Source organism: Balaenoptera physalus (genome assembly GCF_965194825.1).
Source record: "Balaenoptera physalus genome assembly, chromosome: 2".
Classification (NCBI taxonomy): domain Eukaryota; kingdom Metazoa; phylum Chordata; class Mammalia; order Artiodactyla; family Balaenopteridae; genus Balaenoptera; species Balaenoptera physalus.
In genome coordinates, this window is record NC_138883.1 from 160,701,394 (window position 1) to 160,716,930 (window position 15,537).

General features: G+C 42.6%; 1 protein-coding gene and 1 pseudogene across 3 annotated transcripts in view; one reads left to right on the forward strand and one right to left on the reverse strand.

The window, feature by feature from the left end:
• The window catches only part of LOC309655005 (coiled-coil domain-containing protein 3), a 104,143-nt gene that overhangs the window by 10,662 nt on the left and 77,944 nt on the right, over positions 1–15,537 (reverse strand). The window lies entirely within an intron of this gene.
• LOC309655082 (histone chaperone ASF1 pseudogene) lies at positions 4,222–11,074 on the forward strand (annotated as a pseudogene). The gene has a single exon. The product of its transcript is annotated as a histone chaperone ASF1 pseudogene (transcript).

Here is a 15,537-nt window from a genome sequence, read left to right on the forward strand (position 1 = left end):
TTGTGTCTGCCACCCAGAGAACACATCCCTTGATGGCGTGGCTCTGGTGGCCAGTGGGGCTTGTGTTCATGGGTTCATCAGGATGGTAGCAAACAAAGAAATAGTTCTTAACTGGCTATTACCACAGGGTTCGAGGCAGAGGGAGCAGACAGAAATGCCCATCTCCCAGTCTTCTCCTAAAAGAGGTATTTGCAAACTGTAAAAGCCTCTACATGAGGGCTTGGCTTCCAATCAGCCTGAATCTAGGTGCTGACTGAAATCCTCCCGACAGGTCTTGGCACACCCTCAACTACTGCGAGCCACTAAGAATAAAGTAGGCTTCTTGGACAATCAATCACAAAGGTTTGAGAGCTATCCAAGAGCTAGGGCAGAGTTGAGCGATAAGGTTCATCTCCTACACAAAGCCACTCCTTCAAGACTGGGAGAGGTAGTTGTTTCATCTAACGCATATAAGCCATAGATTGTCAAGGAAAAATGAAGAAACAGAGGAATATTTCCAAAGGAAAGAATAAGATAAAACCTCAGGAAAAGACCTTAATGAAATGGAGATGAGTAATTTGCCTGATAATAAAGAGCTCAAAAGAATGGTGATAAAGATGCTCACTGAGCTCAGGAGGAAAATGCATGCATAAAATGAGAATTTCAACAGAGATCAAAAATATAAGAAAGTACCAAAATAGAAGTGACAGAGCTGAAGAATACAATAACTGAACTGAAAAACACAATAGAGGTGTTCAACAGCAGACCGGATGAAGCAGAAAAAAAGGATCACTGAACTCAAAGACAGAGCAGTGGAACTCATCCAATCAGAACAGCAAAAAGAAAAGAGAATGAAGAAGAGTGAAGATAGCCTAAGGGACTTACGAGACAACATCAAGCAAAAGGGGTCCCTAAAGAGGAAGAGAGAAAGGGGCAGAAAACTTAATTGAAGAAATAATGGCTGAAAACTTCCCTAACCTAGATCCAGATCCAGGAAACCCAGAGAGTATTAAATAAGATGAACCCAAAGAGACCCACACCAAGATACATTGTAATTCAAGTATCAACAGTTAAAGACAAGGAGAGACTCTTAAAAGCAACAAGAGAAAAATAACTTGTTATGTACAAGGGGAACCTACAAGACTATCAGCAGATTTTTCAGCAGAAACTTTGCAGGTCAGAGGGAGTGGCATGATATATAAAGAGCTGAAAGGAAAAAAAAAAAACTGCCAACTAAGAATACTCTACCCTGGAAAACGGTCCTTCAGAACTGAAGGAGAGAGAAAGAATTTTCTAGACAAGCAAAAGCAAAAGAATTTCATCACTAGACCAGCCTTACAAGAAATGTTAAAGGGAGTTATTCAAGCTGAATAGAGAAGGTGCTAATTAGTAATAAGAAAACATTAAAAAGTATGAATCTCACTGGTAAAGGTAAATATATAGTAAAATTCAGAATAATGTCATAAAGGCAGTGGGTTAATCACTTGTAAAACCAGTATGAAGGTTAAAAGATAAAAGTAGAAAAATAACTATATAATTTGTTACTGGATACACAAGATAAAAAGATGTATTTGTGACATCAAAAGCATTGGAAAATAAGTTATTAACTTAAAATGGACTGTTACAAGTTGTTTTACATAAACCTCATGGTAACTACAAAGCAAAAACCTATAGTAGATAAACAAAATATAAAGAGAAAGGACTCTACCACTACAGAAAATCATCAAACAAACAACACAGAGCAAGAGAAGAGAAAGGAACAGAGGAATTACAAAACAACCAGAAAGAAATTAACAAAATGGTAATAAGTACATACCTATAAGTAATTACATTAAATGTAAATGGACTATCTCCAATCAAAAGACAGAGTGGCGGGACTTCCCTGGTGGCACAGTGGTTAAGAATCTGCCTGCCAATGCAGGGGACACGGGTTCGAGCCCTGGTCCAGGAAGATCCCACATGCCGCGGAGCAACTAAGACCATGTGCCGCAACTACTGAAGCTTGCGTGCCACAACTACTGAAGCCCGCACACCTAGAGCCCACGCTCCACAAGAGAAGCCACCGCGATGAGAAGCCCATGCACCACAACGAAGAGTAGCCCCCGCTCGCTGCAGCTAGAAAAAGCCCACGTGCAGCAATGAAGACCCAACACAGCCAAAAATAAATAAGTAAATAAATAAAGACAGAGTGGCTGAATGGATATACAATATGATCCATCTATATGCTGCCTAAAAGAGACTCACTTCAGCTTTAAGGACACACAGAGACTGAAAGTAAAGGGATGGAAAATGATATTCCATGCAAATGGAAACCAAAAGCAAGCTGGGGTAGATGTACTTATACTGTAAGACAAACTATAATAAGAAACAAAGGTCATTATTATAATGATAAAGGGATCAATTCATCAAGAGGATATAACATTTGTAAATATTTATGCACTCAACATAGGAGCATCTAAATATATAAAGCAAATATTACCAGACCTAAAAGGAGAAATAGACAGCAATACAATAATAGTAGGGGACTTCAGTATCCCCCATCAATAATAAATAGATCATACAGACCGAAAAATAAGGAAACATTAGACTTAAACTATATGTTAGACCAGATAGACTTAACATTTACAGAACATTCAATCTAAAAGCAACAGAACACGGATTCTTCTCATACGCACAGGAAACATTCTCCAGGATAGATAATATGTTCGGTTCCAAAACAAGTCTTAATAAATTAGAACGCTGAAATCTTATCAAGCAGCTTTTCTGACCACAATGGTATAAAAGTAGAAATCAATTATAGAATAAAACTGGAAGATTCAAAAATACGTGGAGATTAAACATGCTCCTGAACAACAAAAGGGTCAAAAGAGAAAATCAAGAAATAAAACATAACTTGTGGGATGCAATAACATCAGTTGTAAGAGGGAAGTTCATAGTGATAAATGCCTACATGATGAAACAAGAAAGATCTCAAACAACCTAACTTTACACCTCAAGGACCTAGAAAAAGAAAAAATAAAGCCCAAATTTAGTAGAAGGACTAAAAGCTGGTTTTCTGAAAAAAACAGTAATCCTCGGCTAGATTCGGCAAGAAGAAAAGAGACATAATAAATAAAATCAGAAATGAAAGGAGGTATTACACCTATTACAGCAGATCATAAGAGACTATGAACAATTATACACCACCAAACTGGACAATTTGAAGAAATGGATAAATTCCTAGAAACATACAACCTACCCACACTAAATCAGAAAATAAATAGAAAATCTGAACAGACCAAGTACTAGTAAAGAGATTGAATCAGTAAGTAAAGAGATTGAATCAGTAATCAAAAACTTCCCAAGAAACAGAAGTCCAGGACCAGATGGCTTCAGTGGTGAATTCTACCAAACGTTTAAAGAAAAATTAATACCAATCCTTCTCAAACTCTTCCAAAAAATAGAAGAGAGAACACTTCCAAACTCATTTTACAAGGGCAGTATTACCTTAATACCGAAACCAGACAAGGACACCACATAAACCACAAGCCAGTACCCCTGATGAATACAGATGCAAAGATCCTCAACAAAACATTAGCAAACTCTTTCCAACAATATATTAATAGAACCATATACCATAATCAAGTGGCATTTATTTCCGGGGTGCAAAGATGGTTCAACATCTGCAAATCAGTTAATGTGCTACACCACATTAATAAAATGAAGGATAAAAATCCTATCAATAAATGCAGAAAAAGCATTTGACAAAATTCAACATCCATTTATGATAGAAACTTTGGTGGGGGATTAGGCCTTGAGGGCAGAGCTCTCATGAATGGGATTAATGTCCTTAGAAAGGAGGCCTGAGAGCTCCCTTGCCCCCTCTGCCATGTGAAGATACAAGAAGAAGTCTGTGACCTGGCAGAGGGCCCTCACCTGTCCATGCCAGCTCCCTGACCTTGGACTTCCAGCCTCTAGAACCTTGAGAAAAAAATTTCTGTTGTTTATATAAGTCCCCCAGTAAGTGGAATTTTGTTACGGCAGCCCAAACAGACTAAGACCTCCTGGTACATAGTAAATGTCCACTAAATGTTGGTCATTATTATGGTATAGAGTTCAATCTCTTAAAACCCTTAAGACCTTTGTGACTGGACCCAGCCTGCATCTCCAGCCTTACTTATCATCCTTCTGTTCACACACTTTATGCCCAAAGCATCCTGGCTCTAGTTGTCCCCCAGTATGTCTTGTTCTTTCCCATCTCTGGGCCTCTGTGTGCCCTTCCTTCCTCCTGGAGGGCTGGTCGACCCCAGCTCTGTCTGGCAGTCCTAGAACCATTCTGCAGGTCCACCCCCACGACACTTTCCATAGGTGTCTCTCCAATTACACATAACGTTTCCTACTCCCCCATCTCCATAGCACGCAGAGCTAGTCATACAGCACACACCAAGCACCACACAGCCCCGGGGGTACGTGCACTGCCCTCGTCACATCGCAAACTACCGAAGGCCTATTTCACCATGGTCTTTGTAGCCTTGTTGCCCTGGCCATCTTAGGCATACACTAAAACATCTGAATCAAGTTAAGTGTTCCAAAAGTACCTGTCATTTAACAAAGAGCTTTTGCCACTGTTAAGGGGGTTGGGGGGAGGGAACATGTGCCACACTGCCCTCTTCTGGCCAAAACGAGCCCCTCGACGAGAAGGTGCCACAGGAGACTCTAGAGAACTCATTATTTATATAGTATATGACCAGATATCATCTATATAACTTTCTGACAGTTTAATATGGCCACATACTAGGCTCAGCACTTTATAGCCACTCTCACTAAGTCATGATCGTTCTCTAAGTTATGACAGATCCTTGAACCAAGAACAAGATAAAAGAATCCAAGCAAAATCTATTAAAAGAAGAGGACTGGGTTTTGGGGGGGATCGACATGTACACACTGCTGTATTTAAAATGGATAACCGGAAATAGGAAAGCTGCAAAACACTGTGGAGTGTTCCCGTGTAAATAAAAAGAGGAAAAAAAAGTTTCTCAAGTCACCGCTGCACGACGTCGGGCCGGCGCCGGGGCGGGGGTCTGCGCTCTCCCGAGCGGCCGCGCGCTGGACTTTACTGTGCCGCAACAAGCCCCCGTTCCCATTGTTTGTGTTTTTTTCAAAATATGGCAAAGGTTCAGGTGAACAATGTAGTGGTGCTGGATAACCCTTCTCCTTTCTACAACCCATTCCAGTTCGAGATCACCTTCGAGTGCATCGAGGACCTGTCTGAAGACCTGGAATGGAAAATTATCTATGTGGGCTCCGCAGAAAGTGAAGAATACGATCAAGCTTTAGACTCTGGTTTAGTGGGCCCTGTTCCTGCAGGAAGGCGTATGTTTGTATTTCAGGCTGATGCACCTAATCCGGGACTCATTCCAGATGCAGATGCAGTAGGTGTAACAGTTGTGCTAATTACATGCACCTATCGAGGTCAAGAATTTATTAGAGTTGGTTATTATGTAAATAATGAATATACTGAGACAGAATTAAGGGAAAATCCGCCAGTAGAACCAGACTTTTCTAAGCTTCAAAGGAACATTTTGGCATCCAATCCCAGAGTCACTAGATTCCACATTAATTGGGAAGATAACACAGAAAAACTGGAAGACGCAGAGAGCAGTAATCCAAATCTACAATCACTTCTTTCAACAGATGCATTACCTTCAGCATCAAAGGGATGGTCCACATCAGAAAACTCACTAAATGTCATGTTAGAATCCCACATGGACTGCATGTGACCACCTGCCATCCCTATAGTACAAATTAAGCTATAAAAACACACAGAACTATTTCCCTGAAATTCCGTAAGTACATAGTCAAGATACAATGTGAAGAATTTGTTTAAAAAACATCCTGTAGAAAGTGTATAAGAAAACCAGTATTTGAGCAAATTGTGGAATATAAATACAACTATTTTTAAGTAATTTTTTTCTCTAATGTGTTATTTGTTCTGAAACTAATCTGATTAAAACATACATATTATTTTCTTTTCCTCTATATGTAATTAAAGCATTTATAAAGAAAAATGAATCATTAGACCAGGTTGTAAAGATGTCTCAGCCTCTTGGACAATAATCTTTGGACCACTATTTTACTAATCTTTGAAAGAACAAAGTTAACTTCAACTAAAATGTGTCTTCCTGTGATAACACATAACTTGGTTTGATTTAATGGGCAAGTTTTCATTCTTTTTATGGCATGCCCTTAAAGAACGGATTTGAAGTCAACTGTATGCTACCAAGAACTCTAGGATCTGATTTTCCAGGCCACCTTGAAGCCTCTTATGGCTACTGTTCAGTTCATATAATGTTAGACAGCACTCAGTTTGGTTTCTAAGACAACAAATGTGGTTAATTGTTTATAAGGTCCTCTGGCTATGATTTTTGTTTTTATAACAGTTCAGGACATCAGAACACTCCTTGAATCATACATCATTATTACCCAGTGAATTCAGCAGGTCAAGAGCAGATACAAACTCCCTAAGTTTAAGAACAGGAGAGTATAATGACTCCGTTCCGTTCGTTAGATGTATAATACTATGAACTTAACTCTTTAAAACTTTTGCTAGGTCATCTGTTGTTGGCAGCATTTATATAAAAACTGGATTTGGAAAGATATATTTAGCTTTATCATAATAGATAAGTTACTATTTTGGAACTATATGTATTTTCACATGTAGTACTCTTCTCCATATCCCCTGACACTCATGCACAATAAGATTAGGCATATTTGTGGTGGACATATGTTAGATAGCTTTTCCAGGTAAGTTTTTTAAAAGCAGTCTTGGAAAGGAATGCATTAACTAAATGGGCCAAAAAGTTCTTTTTCTTTGATGAGAGCTAGGTCCTTCCTCAAAAAGTTTCTTATGCTCCAGTAAATTAAATGTAGAATATTCTCATTACTCTTGCTGCTAAGCAAGACATTAGCCATATAATGCAGAGTTATGCAGTGCCTTCATATCTAAAACTTTTATACTGCACTTTTTAAAGCTTTTATTTTGAGAAAGGGAAAGGGGCATTTGTCTGAATATGGATTCTAAGTTGTATATATTTCCTGTCATTCTAAAAAGTGACTTTGTGGAGCAAAATTTTGCTAAATGTTAAACTTTGAAATTTAATATACCAGATAATTAAAATACTGTCCCCTAACTAGTTCATAGACTTTAAAAGTAAAATACATCCGGCTGTTAAAACAATATGAAGAAAATTTCACTCTTGTCTAATTGCAATTAAAAGAAAATGTTAAAATATTAAAGTGAAAATAAAAGTAATACTTTCCAACCAAAAAATAAATAAATAAAAAATAAAATGGATAACCAACAAGGTATTGCACGGGGAGCTCTGCTCGATATTACGTAACAACCTAAGATACATGTATATGTATAACTGAATCACTTTGCTGTACACCTGAAACTAACCCAACATTGTTAATCAACTAGACTCCAATATAAAATGAAAAGTTAAAAAGGAGGACTGGGTTTTAATATGGCCGGCTGTTCATTTTGAAAGGACAGAATCCAATTGTGGGTTGGAACATAACATCAAAGAGAAGGCTGAGTTACATTTTATGACGTTCTTCACACGCTGCATTTTAAAATAATAAATGAGAGCAAACATGGTGGGATGCAACAAGCTCTGTGCTCTTGGTGGAACGTTGGTGCACATCTAAGACATCAACACTCTTCGCAGGCATCCCTCAGACCCAGGGGCCAGCTGTTCCCTACTCTAGGGGGCTAGAGCAAGAGGAAGACCACCTTGACAATGGCCTGAAGAAACCAAGATGGAGCAAAGGGACAGCTGGAAAGTGTGTCTGTGTGTGTGGGGCGGGGGTGGGGGGTAGTTATTAACATGGGATGAATGGGATGACTGGAGTTCCTTGGTGAATAAGTCACTCTCAATCCCTTAGCCTCTCTTTGACATGGGTAGGGTTTGAGCTGGAGCAGAAAGACATAGAAGGACTCTTGTCCAATGTCACCAATAGCAAAGCTGTGACCCAGGACCCCTTACCAAGCAGAAGGTCTTTATCTCTGTGGAAAGTGGGCTCTGCCTGCAAATAGGGAGGGCTTAGGCCCTAGAAATAAGAGGCTAACCCCATAAAATGAAGAAGCCATTGTCACAAGTGTCTCAAGCAGGCCTCCTGAATCCTGGCCTTCACCTCTTGAGAAAGCATGAATTTCTACGCAAGACCTGTGCTTTCAAATATATGTTTCTTTAAGAAACTATCCTTTCTCTGGAATGCTTTCCAAATGAAAGCAATCTCTTTAGAAACTGCTTTTAAAATATACATATAAAAGGTCAACACACTTGCTCATTTAATTTTGTGTGCTTTATAAGAGGCTGAGAAGAGGAGGGGGAAAGGCCAGACCAAGAGGAAACACATATTGCCACGTGTTCTTTGAAGAAAAACCAAAGAGAAGCAAATGATCATTTGGGGCAACCCCCAAGCAAATGATTCCTAATGGGCAGCCCCATCCTCAGGACCACATCACACCAGCTCTGATTGGCTACAGAGGAGAAAGCCCTTGCCTGTCAGATGTCTAAGCCCCCAGCATCTACCTGTGGCTGAGTCGCTTTTCTCTAGAAAGCTCCACTGCTTCAGGGTGGACAGGAAGGCTGTCATAGGGGAGCCTGCCCTTTTATTCTCAGACAAAAGGTAGGCTGGGATACCCATTCTTTGCCTTCTTTTTAAAGTAACGTCTTTTTAAACTATAAAAGCAACATTTTATTGTAGAAAAACTTTTTCAAATTGAGACCAAAAAAAAGACAATTAAGATCATCTGTAATTCTGTTGCACTGAGATAGCCACTGTTGACATTTTAATACATCTCTTCCTAGGATTGTTTCTATTGGTATACGTAAATATTTAAACAAAGTTGGACTCATGCCATTATTAGACTTTCTGATGTAACTTTTTCCCTTTGCTATTTTATCATGATTATTTTCTGGACACTTGTACATTTCCATTGAGCATTTCGATGGAAGCTGGGGGAGGGGGAGTCAGGTGGTTCTGCCCAGCTGCCATGAACTGCAAAACTCATCACTAGTTGTTAATCCTCCTCCATCCTTATAACCACAGGCCGACAGGGAAGGATGCCAAGATGTGCGTTTTTGCATCTGTGGGGCTGAATGATCTTAGGGTGGCCTTTCGGGTTGTCACCAGCCTCCAATGACAAGACAAACCCATGAGAGTTTCTCACCTGTGCTCTACCTAAAACCTTCCCATGTGTTCTCTGCTGTCCCCAGGAATCTCAGGTGCTGTGGGAAAGTTTCGCAATCAAGATCTTGAAGGGATAAGGAATTGAAGCCATGTTACCATATAGAATCCATATACAATACAGAATCACCTCTAAATGATTAAAGAAATCATTTCTAAATGGTTTACACTTCCATATGTTCATTCATTCCAGCAAGAAGCATTTATTATACCATGCCTGGCACCGTACGGTGCAGAAGGTTCTCCCTGAATTATTCCGCAATATACCACTAAGCTCTGTATCTACTTAACAAAAAGACAGTGCATTAAAAATTACTATTTCATGGCAGCAGACATATCAAAAGCTCCCTGAGAGGATTCTTGCCTTCACAGCTGCTTTCAATTTAAATAACCCTATACAGACAAGGCAAAATGTACTTTCTGAAATGTTAAAAATGAGGCAAGTCCCAAAGTGGTAACACTGACCAACAGCTTGCCTTTTTAACACTTCGCTCCTGTTCTTGAGATTCAAAAAAGAGAAAGGAAAAAAAAAGAAGAGAATTAAAATCTAGAACAGAGGCCAGCAAACTATGGCTTGTGGACCCGATCCGGCCCACCACCTGTTTTTGCTAATGAAGTTTTATTGGAACACTGCCACGTTCCTTTGTTTACATATGGTCTGTGGCTCCTTTCCCACTACAATGGCAGAGTAGTTGCGACATAGACTGTGTGGTCCAAAAAGTCTAAAATGTTTAGTACCTAGCCCCTTGTAGGAGAAAATTCTGGAACCCTCATCTTGAGAGAAGCTCAAGGCAAACGGAGATGCAAAGGCAACAGCTGACAACTGGATGAGTTTGGAGGGAAAACAGCCAATAAAGAATGGAGGAGGGCAAAGGATGGAAAAAGCATCGGGTCCCAGAGTTTGCCAAGAGCCTCACTGCCCACCCTTCACCCTTTTCACACCATTTTTGAACACCGATGTGCAATCACTGCTTTGGGCTGCCAGGTCGCAGCTCAAGTTCTCAGTGATTCTTGTCAAGGAGCCTTTGACTCTCAGCAGACTGCTGCCAATTTCAAACCTCCAGATGGAAGTTCACAAAAGAGCTCTTTCCAAAATGGTTATCCCACTGTTTCTAAAGTGCTTCCCCAGCGACACTGGAAAGATACGCTTTCTGGAACCTACCCATGTGCACTGCCCAGAAGCAGCCACTCTCAGGGTGAGAGGCACTCTGAAGTGGGTCGCTGGTCACACAATCTGTCAGTTCTGAGAAGCTTAGACTGCATGGTGCCTTCTGACCCAGTCACGGCCAGAGGCCAAGACTCCTTCATTCTCCGTGTGATGCAGGAACTCGTGGAGGGTTGATGGTGAGCCCACAGGCCTCAACCCAAGTTCTTGCCAGTTCTCTCTCACCCTGTCTCTTCGTTCCACCACTGTTTTAAGCCTCTTAGAGACAGAGGGATGAGGAGGCGAGCAGCAGAGTCAAGTCAAAGCAGAATGGTTTCCTAAATGATTCGACAGTAACAGTTTGGATGACACCCAGCACTACTGAGAAAACTCCCAAGCCACAGAAGCGACAACAGGGTGGTTCTTCTGCGGACTCTCTGGAGAAACAACCTGAGGTTCCTATGACTGTATTTGACTTGGCATCTGGTCCTTCCTCTGCTCCACCCAAAGTCAAAAGCGTTGTCTCCCTGTGCCAGGAACCCAGCAGAAGGGAAAGCAGATGCCCCAGACAGGCTGTGGCTGAAGGCGAGGGGCGCGGAGAATGGGCAAGTGGAGGTGGGAGCAGGCAGGCGGGGGGTCAGGGGACAGAGCTGGGGCAGGAGCACCCTCCCCACTGGGCAGCACTGGGCCAAGGGCTCCCCAACCCTCCCTTCCTGCTCCCTTCCCCCCACCCTCCCCAGACAAGCCAAGGCTGTCTGGCATCCTGGGCAGTACTGGGCCAAGGGCTCCCCAACCCTCCCTTCCTGCTCCCTTCCCCCCACCCTCCCCAGACAAGCCAAGGCTGTCTGGCATCCTGGGCAGCACTGGCTCACGGGCTCCCCCAACCCTCCCTTCCTGCTCCCTTCCCCCCACCCTCCCCAGACAAGCCAAGGCTGTCTGGCATCCTGGGTAGGAGCCTGGGCTTCAGAACCAGGCAAAACTGGGATTGCCTCCTGGCTGCTCCTTCATCCTATGGCAGGGCCCCCTCGCCTGCATCAATGAAGCTGCCTTCGTTCACTCTCCTCATTTACACAACGGGGGTAATAATGCCTCCACCATCGACTTGCTTGGAGGATTAAAATCAGATAACAGATGTAAAAGCATCTGACATAGCACCTGACATACAGTAAACATACAGTAAATGAATCTTTATGACTGTTCCTCACCTGAACTTGAGCTTTCCTGATTGAACTACTCCTTCATAACCACAATGGGCTCCCTCAAATATCTATGCCTTTGCACGTGTAGTTCCTTCTGCTTAGAAAATCTCCACCAACTACCCGCCACATCCTTATCCAACTGACGAAATTCTACTTATTCTCCAGGCCTGGGTTCAAGGGTCACCTCCTCTGTGAAGCCTTCCCTGGTTCCTCCAGAAAGAGCCATGTAATCTTTCCCCAATTCTATTGTCAAGTTTATCCCACTGTGAGTCTGACTCTCTCCTGGACAGTCAAAGCCCCTCAAATGCAAGGGTTCCATCTTTTCATCTTTGTATCCAGGACCTGTCATGGAATAAAGCACTTAATGAAGGAAGGGATGCAGGTTGAAATAAAAACAAGTTCAGTGACTTAAAAATGAGCAACAAACGGAGAAGCAGGAAAGTAGGTGCTGGGTTCATTGTGATCCTTGTGAAGTCCTATCCCAAGTCTGTTCTGACTCCCTGTTCTGGTAAGATCAGGAACTGGCTTTAATGATCCCTGAAGTTAATGCATTTTCTTTTCTGATTCTCTCCCAGGCCCAGCTGACTAGGTTATTTTGTGTATCCTATACCAAATCCATAAGAGCTGCAGGACATAATGGAGGTGAGAAAAGACTGAATTTTCACGGGGAGATGCTGGGTTACAGGAAGCCCAGGTAAATTTAGGACACAGATCATGTTTCAGAAAGACTCCACAGATGGCGGAAGAAGAGGACAGGGTCTTCAAAGGCCAGGGCTTAACTCTTGAATCGACCATGATTAAAATCAGGAGAGACTGCGCCGCCTTGGGTCCATTCTGTGCCATCACAGAAAGGGAAGTTTACCGATTAAGTTCAGTTACAGAGAGATAAAGGTAAATCTTCAGATAAATGCACTAGAAAGCACTGCCAAGGTGAGGTCTACATAATGCTCATCTCATGATGCTCGCATGGGGACAAAAGGGGGTTTTTTGGTCAAATAAAGTTCAAAAATTCTGCATATTATGTCTCCCTCTTTGATATGATACACATTAACCTATCAACCATACACGTTGGTCCTGCATTAAATCAACCTCCATAAATGTTTTACACCCATTCTCATTTGACTATGGCAGAGCCCTCCAACAGGCAACAAGAACTGATTTCACGTGTTGGGGGGATGTCCGTCTTCTCAGGCCTGGAGGCAGCCAGTCCGCTCAGCTATGAGCAGCCTGCTGCATTGTCCTCAGGGCTTTTTTTATCAATGTCCATTACAAACATCCTTTACTGTTATGGTTGGAAAAGGCGTCATGGGTCTAGGAGTTGAGTAATTTTTAAAATAAATTTTGAAGATAATTAATGATATTTTAATTACCACTCATACATAAATGAATAAATGTCCTCATTGCATCCCACTACACACACTCTCTCTATATATATATCTATATAGAGATAGAGACATATATCTCTATAAAGAGAGAAAGAATATAAATCACTCAATTGTATGCATGTGGACCTTGCTGATGGGAACTGAACTTGTTCCATTCTGTGACACTTCGATCTAGGTTCTAAGCTTCTCGCGGGGGAAATCTGTATCTCCCCAGGGAGTTTTGCAAACATCATTTTCTACTGTCCATGATGGAAGGAGGACTGGGAAGCACTAGGTCATGGAAGACTGATTCCAACCCCCAAGGCTTTTCTAGACCTACCAAGGGAGGTAAAACTGAAACCACAGATCCTTGCGTGAGAAGGCTGCTAGCAGCTCTTACTCAGTTCCGAGCACTTTCCATGGTGCAAGGGAGAAAAGACTCCCCGGTAAAGTGGAAAGGAGGGTGTGATATTTTTAGGTTCCCAGAAATTCATTCCAGACAATTGGCATCACAGTAGAAGGATGGGCACCTCCATCTAGTCCCAATCCTGCCATTGATGAGTTGGTGACTTTGGCGAGTCATGGTCCTCCCTGAACCTCAGTTATAGCCTCAAAGACATCTTCCAATGCCTTTGAATGTTTGGTCAAAGCCTCCTTGGGCATTTTAGTCCCTAGTTGTCCAGTTCTGGCCGGGGCTGGGATTCTCTCCCATGAAAACAGTGGGAGGAAAACAGACCCACAGTAGACTTGCCAATGCAGGAATTCCCTTGGGAGGCATGGGTGCTATTCATGGTCACTGGGATCTCAGAATTTTATTTAAAGATCTGACCACTGGCCTTCTGAGGTGCGTGCTCAGCTTTCATGGCATCTCGGGCTATGGGAGAGGAAGAATGAAAGGGCCTGATGGTGTGGGCACCTCCAAACCCAGCGGTTGACAGATGTGCGACTACTGGCGATGGGGGCCAAGTTCATTCCTGCCCCAGCCCTGGGTGTGCGGAACACTGCTGAGTGGGGCTCACGGAGCCACCGACTGGCTCCTTAAGCTCCAGGCCTCGGGTCACTGCTGTTGCCCAAGGGAACAGCAGGCCAAGGTGAAGCTTCGCCCTCGCCCTGTGGACCTCTGAACTCGGTCCAAGGTGACCTAAAGGTAGCCCCTCTGATTTCAGGGCATCCGGGTAAGGCTGCTGAGAGTAGGAAGGCTGAACCATGGACCACGGGGGGCCCACCAGGGAGGGGAAGCCTAGAGCAGAAACTGCCCCAGAGGCAAGCCAGCCCGCTCTGCCCCTGCTCTCTCTCCAAAGGCATCACTGGCCTGACCCATCTGGGTCCGAGGCTCATTTCCCTGGGGCCTTTCACACTCACAGGTTTCAAACATTCAGTATTGTCTCCAGCCCTTCTGAAAAGGGCACCTAAGGACCAGGCTCTACTTTTCCTCCTGATGTGTGGTGTATTTTCCTGGCATCATCAGTACTGGCTGAAAAACCCAAAGGGTTCCCGCCACCAGCCCAGCCCAACTGGGAAATGCAACAAAGATTTATAAGCTGTGAGCATGCTCTTATTTACTTCCCAGAGACTGATGACTGGTCCACGGCCACATCCAGGGTCTGACTCAGTCCAAAGTCTGTTTGCTTGGGAGAGTTTATCAAACCCAGATACTGGACTTCCTGCTACTGAATCAAGACAGGTAGCCTCGGAGCCACCTCTCCTTAGAGGAGAAAGAGCTGGGGGTGGGATTCAGTGAGAGCTAGCTTCAAACTTAGCTCAGGCTACGCAGCTATTTTTTCTTCTTTCAGAAAGTGGAGATACAGATAATGGTGAGACTGTGCATGGTGGTATTTGGGAAGCTGTCCATCCACTAAATGTTGACCATTATAATTACATACAGGCTCGGTCCATAACCTCATGTCCCAGAATCAGTTCTCAGCTAATATTTTAATAGGTAAAAATATTATTGGAAAATCCTTAAACCCACAAACAGATGACAAACAGATACTCAAGCACAGTGATGTGTTTCTGCCAACTTTCAAGGGCCGTCCTTCCTGCCTTGGTATCTGGCACAAGTCCCTGCAAACTTGAAAGCTTCAATAACATGGTCAGGGCAAATTTTACATGTGAAAGGCATTAGGTTACAGAATCCTACCCACTGCATGGTTATGGCCAGATTCTATGACAAATGAAAAAGGAATATTAGCTCGGAGAAGAAAATTTAAATATGCCTTAATTATTGTCCCATTATACAAACAACCAGAGTTATTCCTAGCCACCTCTTTAACAATTTGCTGTTCCACCTTCCTGAAATGCTGTTCCATGACTCTGCACATCAGGCTCATTGTCATCCCTCTGGTTCCTGTGTCACCGCCTCAGATGTCTTTCCTTACCACCTTGTAAGTAACCTCCCCTAATGACTACCTCAGCAACCTGCTCGTGCCCCTAATAGCATGATCAGTTGACTAAATAATGATTATCTCTTTCTTCCATTACACTATAAAACAGGGACTCTGTCTCTCATTTTTACTGCTATGACCCTAGTGCAGTTATTACCCTAATACAGTGCCTGGCATACAGTAAGTGCTCAAAAGAGTTTTGACTGAAATAACGAATTATAAAGCTATTACAT